At 43.2% G+C, this 24,218-nt stretch overlaps 1 long non-coding RNA gene across 1 annotated transcript; it reads left to right on the forward strand.

Annotated features, from left to right (window-relative positions):
- The first annotated feature begins 7 nt into the window (after positions 1-7).
- Positions 8-23,929, forward strand: LOC140210225 (uncharacterized). Its single transcript, XR_011889179.1, has 4 exons — positions 8-216; positions 445-756; positions 1,645-1,950; positions 23,267-23,929. It is a non-coding gene; the product is annotated as an uncharacterized lncRNA (long non-coding RNA).
- The last annotated feature ends 289 nt before the right edge of the window (positions 23,930-24,218 follow it).

Consider the following 24,218-nt stretch of genomic DNA (forward strand, 5'->3'; position numbering starts at 1 on the left):
CCAAAGCTAATCAGTCAAACCCTATATTAAAGGGCATGCATTTCTCAGCAATGTCCTGCGGGCAATTGACCTGATTAAGTATTAGTGTAATAAGATATCGAAATGTATTGACGCCTACCCACCAGATACTCACTTTCTTCTGCTCTGTTGTCGACGCTGATATGTTTCTGAAGCGGTCATTTTGGACCATCTATTTACTTGCCATTGTGAATGCGGGTATACAGTAATTTCTATTATTCCTTAGTTAAGGTTCTTTACAAAACCCCACACGTGATATAGTGTTGATGAGATAGTTATTTTTTCTGTGATTTACCGGACCTCAGTGAGGATGGTGAAACGGCCACAGAATAATATTTGTGCTATTCGAATTTTGAGTATCGCGGTCAGTTGTTAAAAAAAAATCCTACCAATGACTAAATCCGAGTGTGTATCGTTTATTGACAGATGCTGTGGATGTGCCGGGCAAGGCAGCTCCGGATACTTTTCCGAATATAGTCCTCAGCGGTACAAACTTTACTTGCCGATGCTCCTTCCGCTTCGATCTTAATCAGTCAAATCTCAGAGTTTACTGGTGGAGAGGTGAAAATAAGACTTTTATAAAGGAAGATAGCAGAAAATTGATCAGCATAAAGACAGGAGGCGCCTACCTTCACCTCCTGAATGTCACCGTCTCGGACGCCGGAACATATTATTGTGCCGTTAAACAAGCGGAACAAACGATCGGAAGGGGACCAGGACAGCAGGTTGTCGTACATGGTGAGCGGAGTTACAATTATAAACGAGGTCTTTAGTTATGATCCAGACTCGAATTTTGATTCACAAAGAATGCAGAGTAGAGTTGTGTAAAACATTGTAATTTGATTTGAAGAGCATTTGCTCGTAAATGCAGGAGACTAACAAATGCTGACAGAAGGTAATATCATCTACGATATTTGATGTGATCTATGTCACGGATAGTGAACGTATGGCTGCCAATTAAATCGCGCCTTCAATTTGAAAACTGAACAACGAGGCTAGGACACGGGTCGCTAAGCTCTGTAATTTAAATAATTAAACCTAATCCACATCAGATTAATTCTCTAAACCGAATTAAAACTCTATAATTTGCGGAAAAGACAAAACCACCACCGTTGTTAGACACAAACAAGAGAAAATCTGCAGATGCTAGAAACGAAAGCAGCACAAAAAATGGTGAAGGAACTCAATAGGCCAGGCAGCATCTATGGAAAAGATATGAACGGTCTCGGCATGAAACTTCGACTGTACTCTTTTCCATGGTCTGCTGAGTTCCTCCAGCAATGTGTCTGTGTTGTTCGTTGTCAAGTCAATGTCTGGAAATCGATGATGTTGGGACGAGAGTTGTTCTTGACGTAACACCAGCTCTCTGCTCAAAAATTGCTGGAAACTGTATCATTCGGACGCTTTAACACCAGCAGAAACAATCCGCAAACGGAATCCAGGTTATTAAATATATATAGGGAAATATGAGGGAAGGTTACATAATTATAGTGCAAAACAGCTTTAAATTGGTTCACAATTTACAGTTTATTATAGACCTGTTATGCATCCAACCATGTGCTAATTGATTAGAAAATTTCAAAACGAAAAGGGTTTTGTTTTATTTTAATTTTCCCCTTCTTTCAGCTGTTCCCTCTCCTCTGAAGATCGTATCTATGCGATCGGCAAAATCTTCATCTGCTTTCCTGATACTCCAATGCAGAACAGCTGCTTTTTATCCAAAAGAATTTAACCTCACCTGGCATAAAAATGGTACAGAGGTCCAGCATGGAATCAAACATGAACAATATCCAACTGTAGGGGGATTATATGAAGTTATCAGCTCTTTGGAAGAGTCACAGCCAGTCAAGAAAGGCACGGTTTATGCATGTCAAGTTCACCATATTTCGACATCAGTTCCAGCAACTGCCAACTTCACGGTTTCTAAAGAAGGTAATGCCTTACAGTGGACATTTTAATTGATGGAAATACGTTGAAATGTTTCAGGCAAATGTAAGCCGTTTTTCAAGCAGCCGGTTGCATATGTTAGTCCCGCTCCCAGAGGCCAGGAGGCATCTTTCCACCAGTCATGCGCACAAACGCTGACTGCTGAAGGAACTCAGCGTTGAAGATCGTGTGCAGCATTTCCCAGAGCAAAAAAAAAAGTATACCTCTTTGGATACTGCTGGGTTGGGGAGAGGGGGTGACCCATGAGATCACGGCAACAGCTGCCAGGCTGGTGGCACTGTGGGCGGATCTGAAGCTCAACAGGGAAGGGCAAAGTAAAACAGTGTGGTAGTTATAGGGGATTCGATAGTTATGGGGACAGAAAGGAGATTCTTTGGCAGTAAAAAGAGCAGGATGCTGTGCTGTCTCCTGGGTGCTATGCTCCATGATGTATTGGAGTGGGTGCAAGAACAGCCAGATGGCATAGGCAGAAAAGGGAAAGAGGTCCTAGGCAGTAAGTATATAGAGTTAGGAAGTAGGCTGAAGAAAAAGACATTCGAAGTTGCAATCTACGGATTGGAACCTTTTTTGGGGAAGGGGTGATGTGCAAAATGGACGGGTTTCCCCTGAACTGGAAGGGAACCAACATCCTAGCCGGGTGGTTCACTCTTGCTACTCAGATGAGTTTAGCTAGTTTTGTAGAGGGCAGTGAACCAGAGCTCCTGGTCAGTAAGGGAAGGATCGGACCAGAAGAAAGTTGTCAGGGAAAGTACTGAGAGGGGAAAAATGGAAATAACAGGTATGAATGATGGGAAGTATTTTAACGCTATGACTATTATGGGTAAGAGTGATGAGTGTGGATCATTGAAACAGTTGAGAGAGGGGCAGGGATGGATGACTAATGTATCAAGTTTTCGAAGTATTAGAAAAGACATCAGAGGAGGTAAAAGGGGGGGACTGAGTTGCACTACTGATCAGGGACAATATCACAACTGCAATCACGTGAAGGCGTAATGGATGAGTGAGACACTGAGTCCATTTGCGTGGAACTCACAAACTGGAAGGGTGCAATTGCACAGGCCGGATTGTACTTCAGACCCCATAATTGCCACCGGGAAAATTATGTAATCAGATAAGGAAATGTGCAAAAATAATAGGATTCTTGTCATGGGGGATTTCAACTTCCGTAATATAAGCTGGAAACTTCTGAGGGCAAGGGGTTTAGATAAGGCTGAATTTGTTAAGTGTATCCAGGAAGATTTATTGAATCAGTATGTGGATGGTCCAACGAGAGAAGGGGAACGACTGGACCTGGTGTTGGCTAATGACCCTGGTCAGGTGACTGACCTTTCAGTAGGTGAACAGTCAGGAAACAGTGACGTCAACTCCTTAACTTTCAGGATAGCTACAGATAAGGATAGGTATGGTCCTTGTGGTAGAATTATAAATTGGAGTAGGGAAAATTATGAGGACATTAGGCAGGAACTAAAAAGCATTAATTGGGACCACCTATTCTCTGATGTGCGTGTCACATCAGACACAGATGGAGTTTAAAGGTCAATTGCACAGAGTACAAGAAAGGGATGTTTCTGTTAGAAGGAATGACGGGGATGGAAAGATAAGAGAACCTTGGATGTTCAAAGAGGTGGTGATTTTAGTCACGAGGAAAATGGAAAAATATGTAAATCTTCAGAAGTTAGAATTAAACAAAGAACACGAATTATCTAAGGAAACTAGAAAAGAACTGAAGAACGGAATTAGGAAAGCCAGAATAAGCCATGAAAAGGTTGTGGGAAGTAGGATTAAGATGAATCCCAAGTCATTGTATGCATACATCAAGACAAAGAGGATAATTATAGAGAGGGTTGGACCACTCTACGATAAAACGGGGAACACTTTCTTGGATGCAGGGAGTGCTAGTGAGGTACTTAATGAGTACTTTGTTTCAGAATTTACCAAGGAAAAGGGTATAGAGGACCAGGAGATTAGTTAGCTGACTGTTAAGTTAGGGGTTTTGGTGGTCGAGGAAGAGGGAGTGTTGGGCCTCCTTATGAGCATTAAAGTTTCCTGAGCATACTGGGATTTGTCCCAAGGTTATTGAAGGGGGCAAGAGATAAGATTACTGGGCCTTTGCCCAGTATCGTTGTGTCCTCTCTAGCCACAAGAGGGGCTCCAGATGACTGGCGAATGGCTAAAGTTGTACCTCTATTGAAGAAGGGAACAGGGGAAAATCCTGGAAGCTATATACTGGTGAGTCTCACATCAGATGTAGGGAAATTGCTGGAGAAAATTCTTACAGTTAGGATATGAGCATTTGGAAACCCGTGGCCTAATTAGGGAGAGGCAGCATTGCTATTTGCGTGTCAAGTCATAATTACCAACTTGACTGCGTTTCGTGCCAAGGTGATGAGAGAGATTAGTGAGGATAGGACAGTTGATGTTGTCTACATGGATTTTGGTGAGATATTTGACAGTCCCAGATGGGAGGCTAATCCCGAAGATTATGAAGCAACATAGGGTCCATGGCAACATGGTTGTTTGGATTCTGAACTGGCTTGTGCATAGAAGGGACATATTCAATCTGAAGGTCTGCAATTAGAGAAATTCCGCAGGAAACTGTACTGGGACATCTGCTGTTTGTGATGTAAATAAATAACCTAGATATGGATGAAAGTGTACATGGGTGGGTTAATAAATTTGCTGATGATACCAAGGTTGCTGGAGTTGTAGATAGTGTAGAAAACTGGCAATGAATTCAGCCCAATTTTTATCAGTGGCAGATATGGGCAGATAAATGGCAAATGGAGTTTAACCCAGATAAATGTGAGGTGCTGCACTTCAGAGGAGCAAATGCAAGCAAACAGCACACTGTTAAGAGCAAGATCCTTAAGAGTGCTGCTGAACTGAGAGATCTTAGGATCCAAGTTCATAGCTCCTTTAAATAAGCTACACAGGTCGATACGGTAGTTAGGAAGGCTTATGGGATGCTTGCCCTTATTAGTTGAAACAGTGAGTTCAAAAATCAGGAGGTTATGTTGCAACTTTATAAAACAATGGTTAGGCCTGCATTTCATACAGTCCCACTATCGGAAGGATGTCGAGACTTTGGAGACGGGGTATTAAAGGTTTAGCAGAATTCAGCCTCGTTTAGAGGGCAAGTGCTATCACGGGAGGCTGGTAAACTTGTTTCTTCTTCTCTAGAGCATCAGAGGCTGAGGGGAAATCTGCCAGAGATTTACAAGGTTATGAGAAGCATAGATAGAGTGGGCAGAGTATATCTGCTTTCAAGTGATCAAATGTCTAATACCAGTGGGCATGCATTGAACGTGAGAGCGGGTAGTTTCAAGGGATCTGAGGGTCATTTATTTTTACTCTGAGAGTGGTAGGATTCCTGGAATGCACTGCTTGGTATGCTGGTAGAGGCAAATACATTAGAGGCGTTTAAGAAGTGTTTGGATAGGCACGTGGTTATAAGGAAGATGAAAGGATAAGGTCATAATGTAGGTAGGAGGGATAAGTGATAGGTTGTTTTGGATTAGCTCTTTTATCTGATTCGGTACAACACTGCGGGCCGAATGGCCTGTCCTGTGCTGTGCTGTTCTATGTTCTATGTGGAGGGTTATAAACAGACGACATTTTGAATAAATAGAGACCTTTTATTGGGAGTGGTCAGGAAGAGGGCATAAGCCAGCATAGGAAAATTGACGGGCGGGTGGTGGGGGCCTGTTGTAAGCTGGCAGATAGTTGAGACTAGGTGAGAGCGAAGATGGGTGGGTAAGAACCTGAGATGTGAAAGGTGGAAGAAGCAAAGGGTTGAAGAAGATGGAATCTAACAGGAGTGGACAGTGAACCTTGGAAGAAGGGAAGAGGTGCTATAGGGAGACAGTGGGCAGGTAAGGCGAAGGGATGAGAGGGAAAACAGAATGGGGAATAGACAAGAAAGAATGAAAGAAGGGGGAGAAATTAGCAGGTTAGAAAAATTGATGTTTATGTCATCAAGTTGGAGGCTATCTACATGAAATGTGAGGTGTTGCTCCTCCAACCTGACATGACCTCATCATTGCAGTACAAGGAGGTTCAGAGATATCAGAATATAAACTGGAAGTCCAATTGAAATAAGAAGCCAGCAGGAGATCCTACTTCTTGCATTGGACGTATCGAAGGTGCTCAACGATTGGTCCCCCAATCTGTGGCGGGTCTCACCACAGATTAAGCGTCGTTTCACCTGGAAGGTCTGACTTGGGCGTGTAGTGGCAGGCATGACACTTGTAATGCTTGCAGGAATGGATGTCATGAGAGAAATGAATGGGGAAGGATAAATGGACAAGCAATATCTGCTCCCTTAACCGTACATCGACTCAGATCCAATTGTCCTGTCTATAATCTAGGGTTATTCTCATTGCCCGTATCTACTGCCCCACAACACTCAGTATCCAGCACAGCATCCTCAATATCTTCTGTCTTGTTAACCACAGAGTCAACCTGCCCAGTTACTTTGAGCGTACTATGGACTCGGACCCCAAGATCCCACTGGTCATCCACACCACCAAGAGTTTTACCATTAATACTATATTCTGCCATCATATTTGACCTCCCAAAATGAACAATTTCACACTTATCTGGGTTGAACTCCATCTGCCACTTCTCAGCTCAGTTTTGCATCCTATCACTGTCCTGCTGTAACCACTGACAGCCCTCCACACTATCCGCAACACCCCCCAACTTCTGTGTCATCAACAAACTTACTAAGCCATCCCTCATCATCATCATCCAGGTCATTTATAAAAACCATGAAGAGTAAGGGTCCCAGAACAGATCCCTGAGGCACACCACTGGTCACCGACCTCCATACAGAATATGACTGGTCCACAACCACTCTTTGCCTTCTCTGGGCAAGTCAGTTGTGGAGCCATAAAGCAATGTCCCCTTGGATCCCATGCCTCCTTACTTTCTCAATAATCCTTGCATGGGGTACCTTATCAAATGCCTTGCTGAAATCCATATATACTACATCTACTGCTCTACTTTCATCAATGTGTTTAGTCACATCCTCAAAAAATTCAATCAGGCTCGTAAGACACAACCTGCCCTTGACAAAGCTATGCTGACTATTCCTAATCATATATACCTCTCCAAATGTTCATAAATCCTGCTTCTTAGTATCTTCTCCATCAATTTACCAAACACTGAAGTAAGACTCACTGGTCTATAATGTCCTGGGCTATCCCAACTCCCTTTCTTGAATAAGGGAACAACATTGGCAACCCTCCAATCCTCCGGAACCTCTCCCGTCCCCATTGATGATGCAAAGATGATCGCTGGAGTCCCAGCAATCTTCTCCGCACCTCCCACAGTAACCTGGCGTACATCTCATCCGGTCCCGTTGACTTATTCGACTTAATGCTTTCCAAAAGCTCCAGCACATCCTTTTTCTTAATATCTACATGCTCAGGCATTTCAGTCCGCTGCAAGTCATGCCTACAATCACCAAGAACCCTTTCCATAGTGAATACTGTAGTAAAGTATTCATTAAGTACCTCTGCTATTTCCTCTGGTTCCATATGCACTTTCTCACTGTCACATTTGATAATTTGTATTCTTTCATGTCTTATCCTGTTGCTCTTCACATACTTGTAGAATGCCTTGGAGTTTTCTTTACTCCTGCCCGCCAAGGCCTTTTCATCGCCATTTCTGGCTCTGCTAATTTTCTTCTTAAGCTCCTTCATGTTAGCATTAGAATGTTCTAGATCTCTAACATTACCTAGCTCTCTTAACCTTTCGTAAGCTTTTCTTTTCTTTTTGACGAGGTTTACTTCAGCCTTTGTACACCACATTTCCTATACCCTACCATAACCTCCCTATCTTGTTGGAACGTGCCTATGCAGAACTCCACACAAATATCCCCTGAAAATTCGGCACATTTCTTCCGTACCCTTCCCTGAGAATATCTGTTCCCAGTTTAGGATTGCAAGTCCCTGCCTAATAGACCCATAATTCCCTTCACCCTTCACTTCACCTAAATGCTTTTCTAACTTGTCTGTTCCTATCTCACTCCAATGCTATTGAAATTCTAGTTTCATGTAACTTGGATCAGAAGGTGTAGAATCAGAAGGGTCGAGCTAAGAAACTACAAAAATAAAACCACTCTGATGGGAATTACATACATATACCCAATCAGTAGCAAGAATTTGATCTACAAATTACAAAGGGAGAGAGAAAATACATTTTATAAAAAAAACAATATTGCAATAGTCATGGGGTATTTCAATATGCAGGTCGATTGGAAAGATCTACCTGCATATTGAAATTGGTAGTGGATCACAGGAAGGGAAGGGGTGTTGTAGAATGCCTATGCGATGGCTTTTTAGAGCTGCTCTTGTTTGAGCCCACCCGGCATCAGCTATTCTAGATTTAGTGTTGTACGACAAATTGATCAGAGTGGTTAAGGTAAAGGAACTGTGAGAAGGAGAAACTGAAGCCAGATATATCATTTCTTAGTGCATGCATGCATTTCTAAATAACAATAAACGAGGACTGAGTGTCCTCATATTCTAATATATTCCTATTACAGTGGAGTAAAAAGAATTACAGAAACATGAGAGAGGAGCTAACCAAAACTGCTTGGAAGGGAACAGAAGCAGAGGTGACAGCAGAGTACCAATGGCTAGAGTACCTAGGAGCAAATCATAAGGGGCAGGATAGCTACATCCCATCAAAGAAGTATTCTAAAGGCAGGATGACACAAATGAGGCTGACAAGAGAAGTCAAAGCCAACATATATGCCAAAAAGAGGGCGTATAATACAGCAACATTTAGTGGAACGTTAGAGGATTGGAAATCTTTTAAATACCAACAGAATGCAACCAAAGAAGTAATAAAGAAAGAAAGGATGGTATATGAGTGTAAGCTAGCCAACCATATGAAAGCAGATACAAAAGTTTCCTTAGACATAAGTATATAAAAGAGATGTGAGGGTAGATATTGGACCACTGGAAAAAAAAACCCCTGAAGAGGTAGTAATGGGGTCGAGGAAATAGTGGACGAACTAGACACATATTTTGTATCATTATTCTCTGGGGAAGACACCAGCAGTGTGCTGGAAGTTTCTTAGGGGAAGACGTGAGTGAAGTTGCCAATACAGGGGAGAAGGTGTTTGTGTAACTGAAAGGTCAGAAGTTAGATAGGTTACCTGGACCAGCTGATGTACACCCCTGCTCTCAGAAGGAGATGCCCAAAAAGATCGTAGAGGTTTTTCTAATGATATTTCGAGAATCAATGGATTCTGGAATAATTCCAAAGGACTGAAAAATTGCAAATGCCACTCCACACTTCAATAAGGAAAAGAAGCAGAAGAAAGGAAACTACACACCAGTTAGTCTGACCTCGGTGGCTGAATGGATGCTGGAGTCGATTTTTTGAGGGTGTGCTTCCAGGGTACATGGAGGCACATGATAACATTAGCCATAGTCAGCATGGTTTCCTCAAGGGAAAATCTTGCATGACACATCTATCGGCATTCCTTGAAGAAATAACAAGCAGGATAGACAAAGGAGAATCTTTGCATGCTGTATACTTAGCTTTTCAGAAGGCCTTTGTCAAGGTGCTACACATGAGGGTGATTAACAAAAATTAGGAACCCATAGAATTACAGAAAAGATACTAGCATGGATAAAGCATTGGCTGATTGGCAGGAAGCAAAGAGTGGGAAAAAAGTGGACGAGTCTGTGGCGTATTTGAGATTGGTCTGAATGACGTTGTGGACATTACTGAGCCGAGGATGAAGGAAGGCCACGGTTGGGAGCTTAGCAACGAAAGATATGTTTTGTATCAAAAGGACAGGCGGGAAGGCATAGACGGTGATGTAGCTCTGTTGGTAAGATATGAAATTATATCTTTATAAAGGGGTGACATAGGGTCAGAGAATATTGGATCTTTGTGGGTGTAGTTACAAAATTGCAAGGGTAAAAATCACTAGGGGAATCATATATAGCCTCGGAATAGTAGTAAAGATGTGGGGCTGAGATTGTAAAGGGAGTTGAAAAGGCATGAAACAAGGGTAATAGCACAATAATAATGGGGGACTTCAATATGCAAGGGGATTGGGAATATCAGGTAGGTCTTGGATCGCAAGAAAGGAAAATTCTTGAATCCATACCAGATGGATTTTTAGAGCAGCTTCTCTTTGAGCCTACTTGGGGAAAGACTATCTCAGACTGAGTGTTGTGGAATAACCTAGATCTTATTAGGGAGCTTAACGTGAACGAACCCTTAGGAAGCAGTGATTATAATATGTTTGATTTCGTACTGCAATTGGAGAGGGAGAAATATAACTCCTAAGTATCTGTATCGCAATGGAATAAAGGGAATTACAGAGGCATGGGAGAGGAGCTTTCACAAGTGGATTGGAAGAGACCGCTGGTGGGAATGATGGCAGAGCAGCGATGGCTGTAGTTCCTGGGGGGTTTTCACAAGGCCCAGGATAGATATGTTGCACAAAGGAAAAAGTTCTCAAATAACAGGGGCAGGAAATCGTGGCTGACAAAGGAAATTAAGTACTGCATAAAAGCCAAGAAAAGGCCACATAATGTAGTACAAATGAGTGGATGATTGGTATCCTTTTAACATCCAACAAAAGTCAAGGATAAAAGCTATAAGAATAGGAATATGAAATATGAAGGCAGACTAGCCAGTAATATTAGGAAGGATACCAAAAGTGTTTTTTTTTTCAGTTATATAAAGAGCAAAAGGAAGGTGGGAGTTGATGTTGGAAGACTGAGGGATGATGCTGGTGAGGTAGTAATGGGGGACAAAGAAATGACAGGTGAACTGAATGGGTACATTGTATCTGTCTTCACTGTGAAAACACTAGCAGTGTGCCAGGAGGTTCATGAGTGCCTCTGTTATTACAGAGGAACAAATGCTAGGCAAACTCAAAGGTCTTAAGGTTGATAAGTCACCTGGGCCAGATAGACTACATCCCAGAGTCCTGAGAGAGGTTGCTACAGAGATAACGGATATATTGGTCATGATTTTTCAAGAATCATTTGATTCTGGGATGGTCCCGGAGGACTTAGTTGCAAATGTTACTCCACTCTTTAAAAAGAGAGGCCGGTTAGCCTAACCTCGGTGGTTGGGAAGGTATTGGTGTCAGTTGTTAAGGATGAGGTTTCAAGGTACTTAGAGACTGATGACAAAATAAGTCAAAATCAGCATGGCTTCTGTCAAAGGACATCTTGCCTGCCAAATCTGTTAGAGTTCTTCAAGGAAGTAACAAGCAGGGTGGACGGAGGGGAGGCGATGGATGTCATTCACTTCGATCTTCAGAAGGCATTTGATAAGGTGTCACATGTGAGGCTGCTTAACAAGATACAATCCTATGGTGTTACAAGAAAGATACTGGCATGGATAGAGGAATGGCTGATAGGCAGGAGGCAGCATGTGGGAATAAAAGGGGCCTTTTCTAGTTTGCTGTCGGTGACTAGTGGTGTTCCTTAGGGGTCAGTATTGGAACCACTACTTTTCACATTGTTTGTTGGTGATTTGTATAATGGAATTGATGGCTTTTTGGCAAATTTGCTGATGATATGAAGATATGTGGAGGTGTTGGTAGTGCTGCGGAAGAAATGCAATTGCAACAGGACTTAGACAAGTTGAAAGAACGGGTAAAAAAGTGGTAGATGGAATACAGTGTTGGAAAATGTATTATAATACATTTAGGTTAAAGGAACAATAGTGCAGACTGTTATCTAATTGGGGAGAAGATTCAAACATCAGAAGTGCAGAGGGACTTAGGAGTCCTCATGCAAGACTCCCAGCAGGTTAAATTTACAGGCTGAGTCTGTGGTGAAGGCAAGTGCAATGTTAGCAGTTAATTCAAGGGGATAGAATATAAAAACAAGGAGAAAATGCTGTGCCGTTATAAGACACTGGTCAGGCCACACATAGAATACTGTCAATAGTGTTGGGCCGCATAAATCAGAAAGGATGTGCTATCATTGGGGAGAGTCCAGAGGAGATCCACGAAGAAGATACCAGAAATGAGGAGGTTAACAAATGAAAAGAGTTTGGCAGCTTTGGGCCTGTACTCATTGGAACTTAGAAGGATGTTGGCAGGGTGGGGGGGCGGGGGGTGGGAGGCACGGAATCTCATTGAAACCTACCGAATATTGAAGGGACAAGATAGGGTGGATGTTGAGAGGATGTTTCCTGTGGTGGGGGTAGCCAGAACTAGAGGGCAAAACTTCAAAATTTAGTGGCAACTCTTTAGAACAGAGGTAAGATGTTTTTGCCAGACAGTAGTAAATTTCTGGAATTCTATGCCACAGACTGCGGTGGAGGCCAAGTCCGTGCATATATTTAAGGCAGATGTTAACCGTTTCCTGATCGAGCGGGAAATAAGGATATGATGAGAAAGCAGGTGTATGGGTTGAGTGGGATCCAGGATCAGCCATGATGGAATGGCAGAGCAGACCTGATGGGCTAAGTGGCCTAATTCTGCTACTATGTCTTCTGATCTTATGGTCTTATGGAGGGAGCATTTTTGGTCAGCTGCCGTGACTAAGGTGTTCCATAGGAGTGAGAGTTGGGACCTCTTCTTTTTACATTACATGTCAATAAGTTTGATGTAGGAATTGATGGCTTTATTGTCAAGTTTCCGGACAATTCAGGACTGAAAAGCTAATCATATAAGCAGACGTTTGATGGATCTGGGACTTTACTCACTAAAATCCGGAAGTATGAAACACAGAAAAGTAGAATTCCTACAGCACAATACTGGCCCTTTGGCCACAAAGCTGTGCCGAACATGTGCTTACCTAAGAACTACGTAGGCTTACCCTTAGCCCTCTATTTTTCTAAGCTCCATGTATCCATCCAGGAGTCTCTTAAAAGACCCTATCGTTTCCGCCTCCACCACCACTGCCGGCAGCCCATTCCACGCACTCACCACTCTCTGTGTAAAAAAACTTACTCCTGATATCTCCTCTCTCCCTACTTCCAAGCACCTTAAATCTATGCCCTTTAGTACTAGCCATTTCAGCCCTGGGAAAATGACTCCGACTATCCACACGATCAATGGCTCTCATCATCTTGAACACCTCCATCAGGTCGCTTCTCATACCCCGCCACTCCAAGGAGAAAGGGCCAAGTTCACTCAACCTATTCTCATAAAGCATGCTTCCCAATCCGGACAACATCATTGTAAATCTCCTCTGCACACTTTCAATGGTTGCCACGTCCTTCCTGTAGTGAAGCGACCAGAACTGAGTACATTACTCCAAGGGGGATCTGACCAGGGTCCTATGTATGTAACTGCAACATTACGTCTCGACTCTTAAACTCAATCCCCTGACTGATGAAGGCTAATGCACCGTATGTCTTCTTAACCACAGAGACAACCTGCGTAGCAGCTTTGAGTGCCTGATGGACTCGGACCCCAAGATCCCTCTGATCCTCCACACTGCCAAGTGTCTTGCCATTAATCTTATATTCTGCCATCATATTTAACCTACCAAAATGAACCACCTAACAATTAAATGGGTTGAACTCCATTGGCGACTTCTCAGTCCAGTTTTGTATCCTATCAACATACGCTGTAACCTCTGACAGCCCTCCACACTATCCAGAACATCTCCAACCTTTGTGTCATCAGCAAATTTACTAACCCATCCTTTCACTTTCTCATCCAGGTCATTTTTAAAAATCACAAAGTGTAGGGAACCCAGAACAGATCCCTGAGGCACATCACTGGTCACCGGCCCCCATGCAGAATATGACCGGTCTGCAAACACTCTTTGCTGTCTGTGGGCAAGCCAGTTCCGGATCCACAAAGCAAGGTCCCCTTAGATCCCATGCCTTCTTACTTTCTCAATAAGCCTTGCATGGGGCGGCTTATGAAATGCCTTGCTAAAATGCATACACACTACATCTGCTGCTCTACCTTCATCAATATGTTTAGTCACATCCTCAAAAAATTCAATCAAGCTTGTAAGGCACGACTTGTCTTTGACAAAGCCATGCTGACTAATCGGAACCATATTATGCTTCTCCAAATGTTCATAATTCTTATCTCTCAGGATCTTCTCCATCAACTGAACAACCACTGAAGTAAGACTCGCTGATCTATAATTTCCTGGGCTATCCCTACTCCCATTCTCGTCCAGAACGAGGGGTCACAGTTTGAGGATAAAGGGGAATCCTTTTAGGACTGAGATTAGGAAAAACTTCTTCACACAGAGAGTGGTGAATCTGTGGAATTCTCTGCCACAGGAAACAGTTGAGGCCAGTTCATTGGCTATATTTAAGAGAGAGTTAGATATGGCCCTTGTGGCTAAAGAGATCAGGGGGTAGGGAGGGAAGGCTGGTGCAGGGTTCTGAGTTGGATGATCAGCCATGATCATACTGAATGGCGGTGCAGTCTCGATGGGCCGAATGGCCTGCTCCTGCACCTATTTTCTATGTTTCTATGTTACTATGTTTCCCACAGTAGCCTGGGGTACATTCCATCCGGATCCGGTGACTTACACAACATGACCCTTTCCAAAATCTCCAGCACATCTTATTCCTTAATATCAACATACTCAATCTTTAAGTCTGCTGCAAGTCATCCCTACAGTCGCCAAGATCCTTTTCCGTAGAGAATACTGAAGCAAAGTCTTTATTAAGTACCTCCGCTATCTCCTCCGGGTCCATGCACACTTTTCCACTGTCACACTTGATTGGTCCTATTCTCTCACATCTCTTCCTCTTGCGTTTCACATACTTGTAGAATGCCTTGGGGTTTTCCTCAATCCTACCTGCCAAGGCCTTCTCATGACCCCTTCTGGCTCTCCTAATTTCTTTCTTAAGCACCTTCCTGCTCGTCGTATAGTCCTCTAGATCTCTATCGTTTCCTAGTATTTTGAACCTTTTGTAAGCTCTTCTTTTCTTCTTGACTAGATTTACGACAGCCTTTGTACACCACAGTTGCTGTCCTCTACCATCCTTTCCCTGTACCATTGGAACGAATCTGCGCAGAACCTCACGCAAATATCCCCCGAACATTTTCCACATTTCTTCCGTAGGTTTCCCTGAGAACATCTGTGTCAAACTTATGCTTGCAAGTTCCTGCCTGATAGCCTCATATTTCCACTTACTCCAATTAAACGGTTCCCTAACTTGTCTGTTCCTATCCCTCTCCAATGCTATGGTAAGGGAGATAGAATTATGATCACTATCTCCAAAATGCTCTCCCACTGAGGGACCTGACACCTGACCAGGTTCATTTCCCAATACCAGATCAAAAACAGCCTCTCCTCTTATAGGCTTATCTACATATTGTGCCAAGAAACCTTCCTGAACACACCTAACAAACTCCACCCCATCTAAACTCCTCACTCTAGGGAGAAGCCAATCAATACTTGGGAAATTCAGATCTCGCAGCGCCACAACCCTGTTATTATTACTGCTTTCCAGAATCTGTCTCCCTCTTTGCTCCTCGCTGTCCCTGTTACTATTGGGTGGTCTACAAAAAACACCCAGTAGAGTTTATGAACCCTTCCTATTCCTAACTTCCACTCACAGAGACTCTCTAGACAGCAACCCCTCCAGGTCTTCCTCCTTTTCTAAAGCCATGACACTATCTCTGATCAACAGAGATAGTATGAGGGGGGATCTCATTGAAGCATACTGAAAATTGAAAGGCCTTGACAGAATGGACGTGGAGATGATCTTTTCTATGTTGGTGGATACTAACACAATAGGACAATACCTTTGAATAGAGGCGCACCTATCTAGAAGGAAGATGTGAAAGAATTTATTCAGATAGGGAGTGGTGTATTTCTGGAATTCGTTGCCACAGGTGGCTGTGGAATCCGAGACATTGGGTATATTTAAGGCAGAGGTTGACAAATTCTTGATTAGTCAAAGCATGATGGGAATAGAGAAAAAAGCAGAAGACTGGGGTTGAGAGGGTAATAAATCAGCCATGATGAAATACCAGAACAGACTCGATGGGCCAAATGGTCTAGTTCTGTTCCAATATATTATGGTATTATAATTTTAATGTTCCATATTTGGCCTCAGTAACGACTTACATAACTTTATCATAACATCCCAACTCCTGTATTCTGTACTCTCATTTATGAAGGCCAATGTGCCATAAGCTCTCTTTCCCACCTTATCTATCTGTGACAGAATTTTCAAGGAATAATGGATTTGTATTCCCAGAACCCTCTGTTCTACCTCATTGCTCAGTCCCATAGTCTTCACTGTGTAAGTCGCATGGTGGATAGAATGTAAAAGTAAGGAGATTGTCCTCCCAACCTCATGATTGTCTGCAGTAGACTCTAGCTGCCATTTTCAGCACATGTTTTGAGCTGATCCAAATTCTGCTGTAACCTTGGATAAACTTCTTGCTGTTCACCACGAGCCTAATCTGGGTGTCATCAGCAAATTTATTGACCCCGTTTACTACACTCTAATTCAGGACGTTGATAGAGATGACAAACAAACAATGACCCAGCACCGATCCCTGCAGCAGCCCGCTAGTCCCAGACCTCCAGTCAGGGAGGTAACAATCTACACTCTTTGGCTTCTCCTGCAAAGCCGATGGTGAATCCAGTTTCACCTAATCCTGAATGCCAAGCGAATGAACTTACTAGAGCAACCTCCTTTGAGGAATCTTGTCAAAGTCCATGACGACAACATCCGCTACATTCCTCTTCATCAACCTACCTGGTAAAAGTCTCGGAAAAACTCTAAAAAATTGGTTAGACAAGACCTTTCACGTACAAAAGCCATGGTAACATCCCCTAATCAGGCCTTGGCTATTGAAATACTTACATATCCGGTACCTTACAATACCTTCCAATAACTTCCCACTACTGATGTCAAGCTCATCGGCCTATAATTTCACCGCTTATTCTGACAGCTTTAAAATGATATGTTGTACAACGAAACAGTATTAGCTATCCAGCAATTCTCCTAAGGATTTTTAAATACCTCAGCTAAATCCCTGGCAATTTCTGCACTAGACTCACAGGAGATCCGAAGGAACACCTTGTCTGGCCCTGGGGAATTATCCACCATAATTTGCTGCAAGATAGCAAGCACCTCCTCCTGCTCCTCTGTAACTCTTATACCTTCCATGATGCCGTTCTATAGAATGCAAGTCCATCTTCTGAGCAAATAGAGATGCAAAATTTCATTAAAGCGGCTCCATGCATAGAATGCAATGTTGGTCTTCAAGACGGCCAATTTTGTCCCTTGCTACCCTTTTGCTCTTAATATATCTGTCGAATCCTTTGGGATTCGCCTTCACTTTCTCTGCTAGAGCAAGTTCATGTCTACCTTTAACCCTCTTGAATTCTGTAAGTGTTTGTTTGCATTTCTTACATTCTCCAGGTACCTTACCTGTTCTTTGATGCCTATACCTGTTTTGCACCTCCTTATTTTTCAGAATTAGTGCTTCAATATCTCTCAAAAACCAATGTTACCTAAACGTGGTACCCTTACTTAATATTCTGACAGTAACATATAAACGTTGTATTCTCAAAATTTCACGTGTGAAGGACACCCACTTACCAAGGTAAATCATCCTATTCCAATCGACAGTGCCATATCGCTTCCGATTCCTTGAACGTCGGTCTTTCTCCAATTTAGAATCTGAATCTGAGGACCAGACATATCCTTCTCCATAATTATCTTAAAACTAATGGAACTATGATCACTATCTGGCGGGTCCCGCTACACACATATCTGCCACTTGCCCTGTCTCATTTCCTAATAGGATATCCAGTATCGCAGTCTCCCTAGTTGAACACATTTGACAAACGTGATGCCATCCAGTCCCCTGACAGTATGACAGTCGCAATCAAAATGTGTGTAACAAAAGTCACCTTCTATCACAATTTTATGTTTCTGACTATTTGGTTGTCTATAACCACGTTAACATGATGAATCCTTTCTTATTCCTCAGTTCCACTATGCAGACTCATTAGACGAGCTCTCCAGTTTGTCTAGTTTGAGCACAACTGGGACATTTCCCCTGACTAGTAATGACACTCCTCTTTCAATCACTTCTTCTCCATCACGTCAAAAAACAACGGAACCCTGGAGCACTGAGCTTCTTCAACTCCTTCAACCCAGTCCCACTAATGTCTACAATAAACATCTCGAGAATCAGCAGCCGTAACCAGATACCTGTGTGCTGCTGAGGTGAGGAGTGGAATGCACAGCGGTGATGGTTCCATCTTAGAGAATTGGAACTGATGTTGCAAACGTGATGCCAGAGTCACAGAGAAGTAAAGCACAGAGTCTAGCCCTTCCGCTGTCAAGTCGTTGCTCGCCACCATCCACACATTGATATTAATCCCACAATAATCTCGTATAATTCATCCCGTCTACTGCCCGCAGATTCAACCACTCGCCTAACCGAGGGCAATTCACCTTGGCCATGTTGCCTACTAACCGCATATATTTTGGGATGTAGGAAATCGGAGCACGTGGAGGAAACCCAAGTGTCGGGTCTGGGACAAGATGCATAAGTAGGGCTGGTAGGACTGTGCGCTGTACTCGGACAATTAAGAGAGACAGACTTAAGGAGAGGTGCAAGAAAGCAAAGAAAGACAGGATATGTAATTTTAAGAGATTAAATCAACCACGGGGATGATCACATGTCTGCATTTTTGTAACATGTAGGGTTCAATGGGTTTGGACAATTAAATAGCCAATGGAAAGAGGAAGTTCCAATCTCATACCACCCACATCAATAGCAGAGCCCTGAGTGATAACAATAGCGCTGAGGCATTTGGTCCCAACTTCAGTCATAAGTGATGGGTGAGGCTACACCCCAAGATTTCCATTATAACTGAAGCTTGTCAGCAGCCAGAGACACAAGAGATTCCAACGTTGAAACGTGATCTAAAATATCGACCAACCCTTCTGCCTCGACGGATGCTGCGGTCTTTAGCTGATCCCATCCATTCTGCATAATGTCAAGAAATATACTGGATAAAACAGAGACCTTCAGGTCAGATAACATCCCAGCTGTAACACTGAAGCCCTGCGCTGCAAAACTAGATCCATCATTAGTCAAACCATTCTGATGCAGTGATAACAATAACATTTACCCAGCAGGGTCTGCGAATTCAAATTATTTGCTGAGAAATTGCAGATAGAATTGAACGTGACTTATTGATTTGCGACACAGAGGACACGGGTTTCAGACAAGAGAAAAGACATTTAAAAGGAATTTGAGGGACACTTTCCTCATCCAGAGAATGGTGCCCAGAGAGGATTCTTGAAGCTGGATTAGAACCATAGAAATGTAGAAAAGTACAGAACAGAAACAGGCCCTTCGGTCTATCTAGTCCGTACCGAAACATTTAAACCACCTACTCCTATCGACCTGCACTGGGTTCATAGCCCATTGTGCCCCTTCTATCTATGTGCTTATCCAAACTTTTCTTAAACATTGAGATGTAGCTTGCATGCACCACCTGTGCTGGCAGGTGGCTCCACACTCTCACAGCCATCTGAATGAAGGTTTCCCCTCAAGTTCTCCTTAAACTTCTCATTGCTGAAAATATTTATATAAGTGAACACTTGAATCTCTTAGGAACATTTGTGCAATGTGATTAATATGGAAGAGTGCCCACTGGTCACAATGGTCCATTTGGGCCGAATTTTGTGTTGCCTGGTAGAGTTCTTTGAGGAGGTGACCAGACATATAGATGAGGACAGTGCAATGGATGTGATCTATATGGATTTTAGTAAGGCATTTGACAAGGTTCCACACGGTAAGCTTATTCAGAAAGTTAGAAGGCATGGGATCCAGGGAAGTTTGGCCAGGTGGATTCAGAATTGGCTTGCCTGCAGAAGGCAGAGGGTGGTGGTGGAGGGAGTACATTCAGATTGGAGGATTGTGACTGGTGGTGTCCCATAAGGATCTGTTTTGGCACCTCTACTTTTCGTGATTTTTATTAACGACCTGGATGTGGGGGTAGAAGGGTGGGTTGGCAAGTTTGCAGATGACACAAAGGTTGGTGGTGTTGTAGATAGTGTAGAGGATTGTCAAAGATTGCAGAGAGACATTGATAGGATGCAGAAGTGGGCTGAGAAGTGGCAGATGGAGTTCAACCCGGAGAAATGTGAGGTGGTACACTTTGGAAGGACAAACTCCAAGGCAGAGTACAAAATAAATGGCAGGATACTTGGTAGTGTGGAGGAGCAGAGGAATCTCGGGGTACATGTCCACAGATCCCTGAAAGTTGCCTCACAGGTGGATAGGGTAGTTAAGAAAGCTTATGGGGTGTTAGCTTTCATAAGTCGAGGGATAGAGTTTAAGAGTCGCGATGTAATGATGCAGCTCTATAAAACTCTGGTTACGCCACACTTGGAGTATTGTGTCCAGTTCTGGTCACCTCACTATAGGAAGGATGTGGAAGCATTGGAAAGGGTACAGAGGAGATTTACCAGGATGCTGCCTGGTTTAGAAAGTATGCATTATGATCAGAAATTAAGGGAGCTAGGGCTTTACTCTTTGTAGAGAAGGAGGATGAGAGGAGACGTGATAGAGGTGTACAAGATAATAAGAGGAATAGATAGAGTGGATAGCCAGCGCCTCTTCCCCAGGGCACCACTGCTCAATACAAGAGGACCTGGCTTTAAGGTAAGGGGTGGGAAGTTCAAGGGGGATATTAGAGGAAGGTTTTATACTCAGAGAGTGGTTGATGCGTGGAATGCACTGCCTGAGTCAGTGGTGGAGGCAGATACACTAGTGAAGTTTAAGAGACTACTAGACAGGTATATGGAGGAATCTAAGGTGGGGGCTTATATGGCAGACAGGGTTTGAGGGTCGGCACAACGTTGTGGGCCGAAGGGCCTGTACTGTGCTGTACTATTCTATGTTCTATGTTCTATGTAGCAAGTGGAACATCTTGATTATCCTGTTTACATAAAATGTTGCAAATACAATTTAGCCAAATCGCACTACTCAACGTGATGAAAGGTATCGTTTATGGAGTTACCAAGTGGTCCTTGCGCTCTAATGACCTGCTCAGTTGTGCCTAGCTTTGCCAAGAAGTCTCTGATTCAGATCTTAACGTAGCATTTGTATAAACGTGGGTCAAAATATCGAATTCCATAGGCGAGGTATCAGTGACTAGTGATGAAAGTTCCCCAGTGGCTAGAATCGTTTGGTGCACTACGCAAGGTACATAGAACATAGTACAGCAGAGAAGCTGGCCTTTCGGCCCACGGAGTTGTGCCGAACCCCCAAAGAGTAAATCAAAAAAAACCCATAAGCTGATTCCTCCTGCCTCCACAATGCTATATCCGTTCATCTTCATTGCGTTCATATGCCTTTCTAAACGTCCCTTAAAAGCCTCTAATGTAGGTGACTCAACCATCATACTTAGCAGCGCATTCCAAGAATTCACCACTCTCTGAGTAAAAACACTTACAACTTACATTCACTTTGAAACTACCCCCTCTCATCTTCAATGGATAACCTCTGGTATTAGACGTTTCTACCTCGGAATAATATACTTACTGTCTACTCTTACTATGCCTCTATCTTACAAACCCCTATCAGATCTCCCGTCCACCTCCGCCGCTCAAAAAAAAACAACCAAGGTTGTCCAGCCTCTCGTGATAGCACATTCCCTCCAAACTCTTCTGCCCCCTTGGCAAAGCCTCAACATTCTTCCTATATTGGGGTGACCAGAACTGCGTGAAATACTCTAGGTGTGGCTTTGCAACATGAAGTTGCAACATAATCTCTTGACTTTTGAATTCAGTACCTCGACTAATAAAAGGAGGCATTCCATAAGCCTTCTTAACCACCGTTTGGCCTGTGTGGCCACTGTCACGGAGCTATAAAATTGGATCCCCAAGATCGTTCTGCTCAGCAACACAGTTAAGGATCTTTCCCTTTACAATGTACTGTCTCGTTGCAATTGCCCTACCAAGATATCATTTATCTACCTATAACTGCAACTGATCCATGTCACGCTGTGTTCCTTGCCACTCCCCGACGCTATCCACAACTCTACCACTCTTGGTACCATTGTAAACTTATTCATCCACCCATCCACGTCATTTCTACACATCACAAACCGTAGAATCCCCAGCACAGATCCCTGTGGAACACCACTCTTACAGACCTCCAGTTCGAAAAAAAAATCCTTTCAACCACTGCCCTCTATCGTTACTGCGCAAGCTAGTTCAGAATCCAAGCAGCCAATTTGCCGTGGACCCCATGTATCTTAATATTAGCCTCCCTGGAGGGTTTTGGAGCTCAATTATCCCAGCCCCATGACATCAGTGAAGAAGTTCCTCAGGGCAGGTTAGGAGCCGCATCAGTGTTCTGGCAGCTGCTTCACCAATGATCACACTTCCATCACACGGTATGAAGAGGACGTACTGAAAAAGTTAAATTATATTCAACTCTATTTATGCTTCCTCAGCATCTTCAGTCAGCTGGAACTGAACAACATCCCCTGGTGTGATAAGGGACTTGCGCTGTAAAAGTGTCATACGATAACAAGGGGGGATCCAGCTATTCTTATCTTTCAATACCAGGCATGGAGCCTATCGTGGTTCAAGCTTAACATTCAATGTTCTAGTTCAAATATGATGCCTAGTCTCTCTCTCTCTCTCACTCTCTTTGTTCTGTGTGTGTGTGTGTGTGTGTGTGTGTGTGTGTGTGCGTGTGTGTACGTGTGTGTGTGTGTGTGTGTGTGTGTGTGTGTGTGTGTTTGAGTGTGTGTGTGTGTGTGTGTGTGTGTGTTTGAGTGTGTGTGAGTGTGTGTGGGTGTGAGTGTGTGTGTGTGTGTGTGTGTGTGCGTGTGTGTGTGTACGTGTGTGTGTGTGTGTGTGTGCGCGCGCGCGCGGGAGGGTTTATGCAATTTGCACATTCACTGACAGTGTGAGTTTACTCTTGGTGGTCCTGAATCTTGCGACATTCCAAAAGCGACTTTGGTAATGGGGCAATTTATTTTCTAACCTAAACTAAAACATGTATGCCCTCCACTGGGTTGCAGTGTACACCATTAACAAAATATACTTCAATCGTTCATTGAAATATTTCCCACATTCGAAGTGACCCTGCTTTCTGTATTCCATCTCGGAGCAGCTGGAGGGTAGGCAATTAAATGCTGGTCTCTCGAACGATCGCCAAATCGTGAAAGAAAGGAATAAAACAAAAAAAAAATGATCGAGGCGGAGGGTTGTGCCGGGTCCTAAAATAATCAGTGAACAACTTTATCGATAGAAACCGATCTCGTATGTTTGTTCGTTCTCTGTGTCACTTCCTAATACCGATATCATATTCATTTCACAGCTGTCTTCTCTGCGATTGCCGTTGATTGGATCGTGCGTGGTTCCCTGGGTGCGCTTGTATTTCAAGTATGGGCTATGATTATTTATTTTGCTTACAAGGGTTGACTTCTTCTAAGTTCCAGATCAATCGCTTTTTAACAGTTCATCCGAACAAGCAATTCCAAGTGAAAGAAAGTATCGGCCACACCGCAGCAAACTCCTGAGATGCTAAAGTGATAAAGGGATGGTTATACACAACATCTTACTGGAGCAATGAGGCCTGATATACCATTCAAATGACGATTAGTCGGGAAATGTGTTCAAACATCTATTTCTCTTATTCAAATTCAGATGGAAAACCACATGAATTCAGCCGCCTTGCAGCTGAAGTATATTGACGCGTGGACAAAGATATGGGTTCCAATATGAGAATTTCACAGATGACATGTTGCTTGTCAAATTGTGCTTGTCTTCAAAGAAGTATGGTACACGTTAGCCATGCTTATAACCCGGAGCGGACATGGTTATATTTGGTTGTTGCTCTGGTGAGGACTGGAAGTGCATTTATTCACACTGTTTAATTCTCTGTATTTCACGCTGGACGTAAAGAACATTGGCAAACCATCTCTAATAAAGGTGGATAAGAGGGACTCACTTGGTTCTGTTCTTCTTGCGGAGAAATTACGCTTGCTTTAAATATGTCCAGATTTATAAAAGAGCTGATTATAAAAGGAGCGTAGTGGTGCAGTGGTCGAGGTCTTACAAGGATTGCCCCTTTCTAATAATCAGTCGGACATAGAGAGGATCTGTATTTACCGACAAGAACGTTTATTGCTGCAACTAAAAGCACGTGGGTTCACTAACTAGCTAAGGTGTGCAAACTCACCAGATTTCCCTGACCCTTCATGATCCGTCAAAGAATAGAAACGGTACCCTGGGAAGAAGGTCTACTCTAGCTAGATGCCCCTCATGGT

Source organism: Mobula birostris, chromosome 15 (assembly GCF_030028105.1).
Source record: "Mobula birostris isolate sMobBir1 chromosome 15, sMobBir1.hap1, whole genome shotgun sequence".
NCBI classification, from domain to species: Eukaryota; Metazoa; Chordata; class Chondrichthyes; order Myliobatiformes; family Myliobatidae; genus Mobula; species Mobula birostris.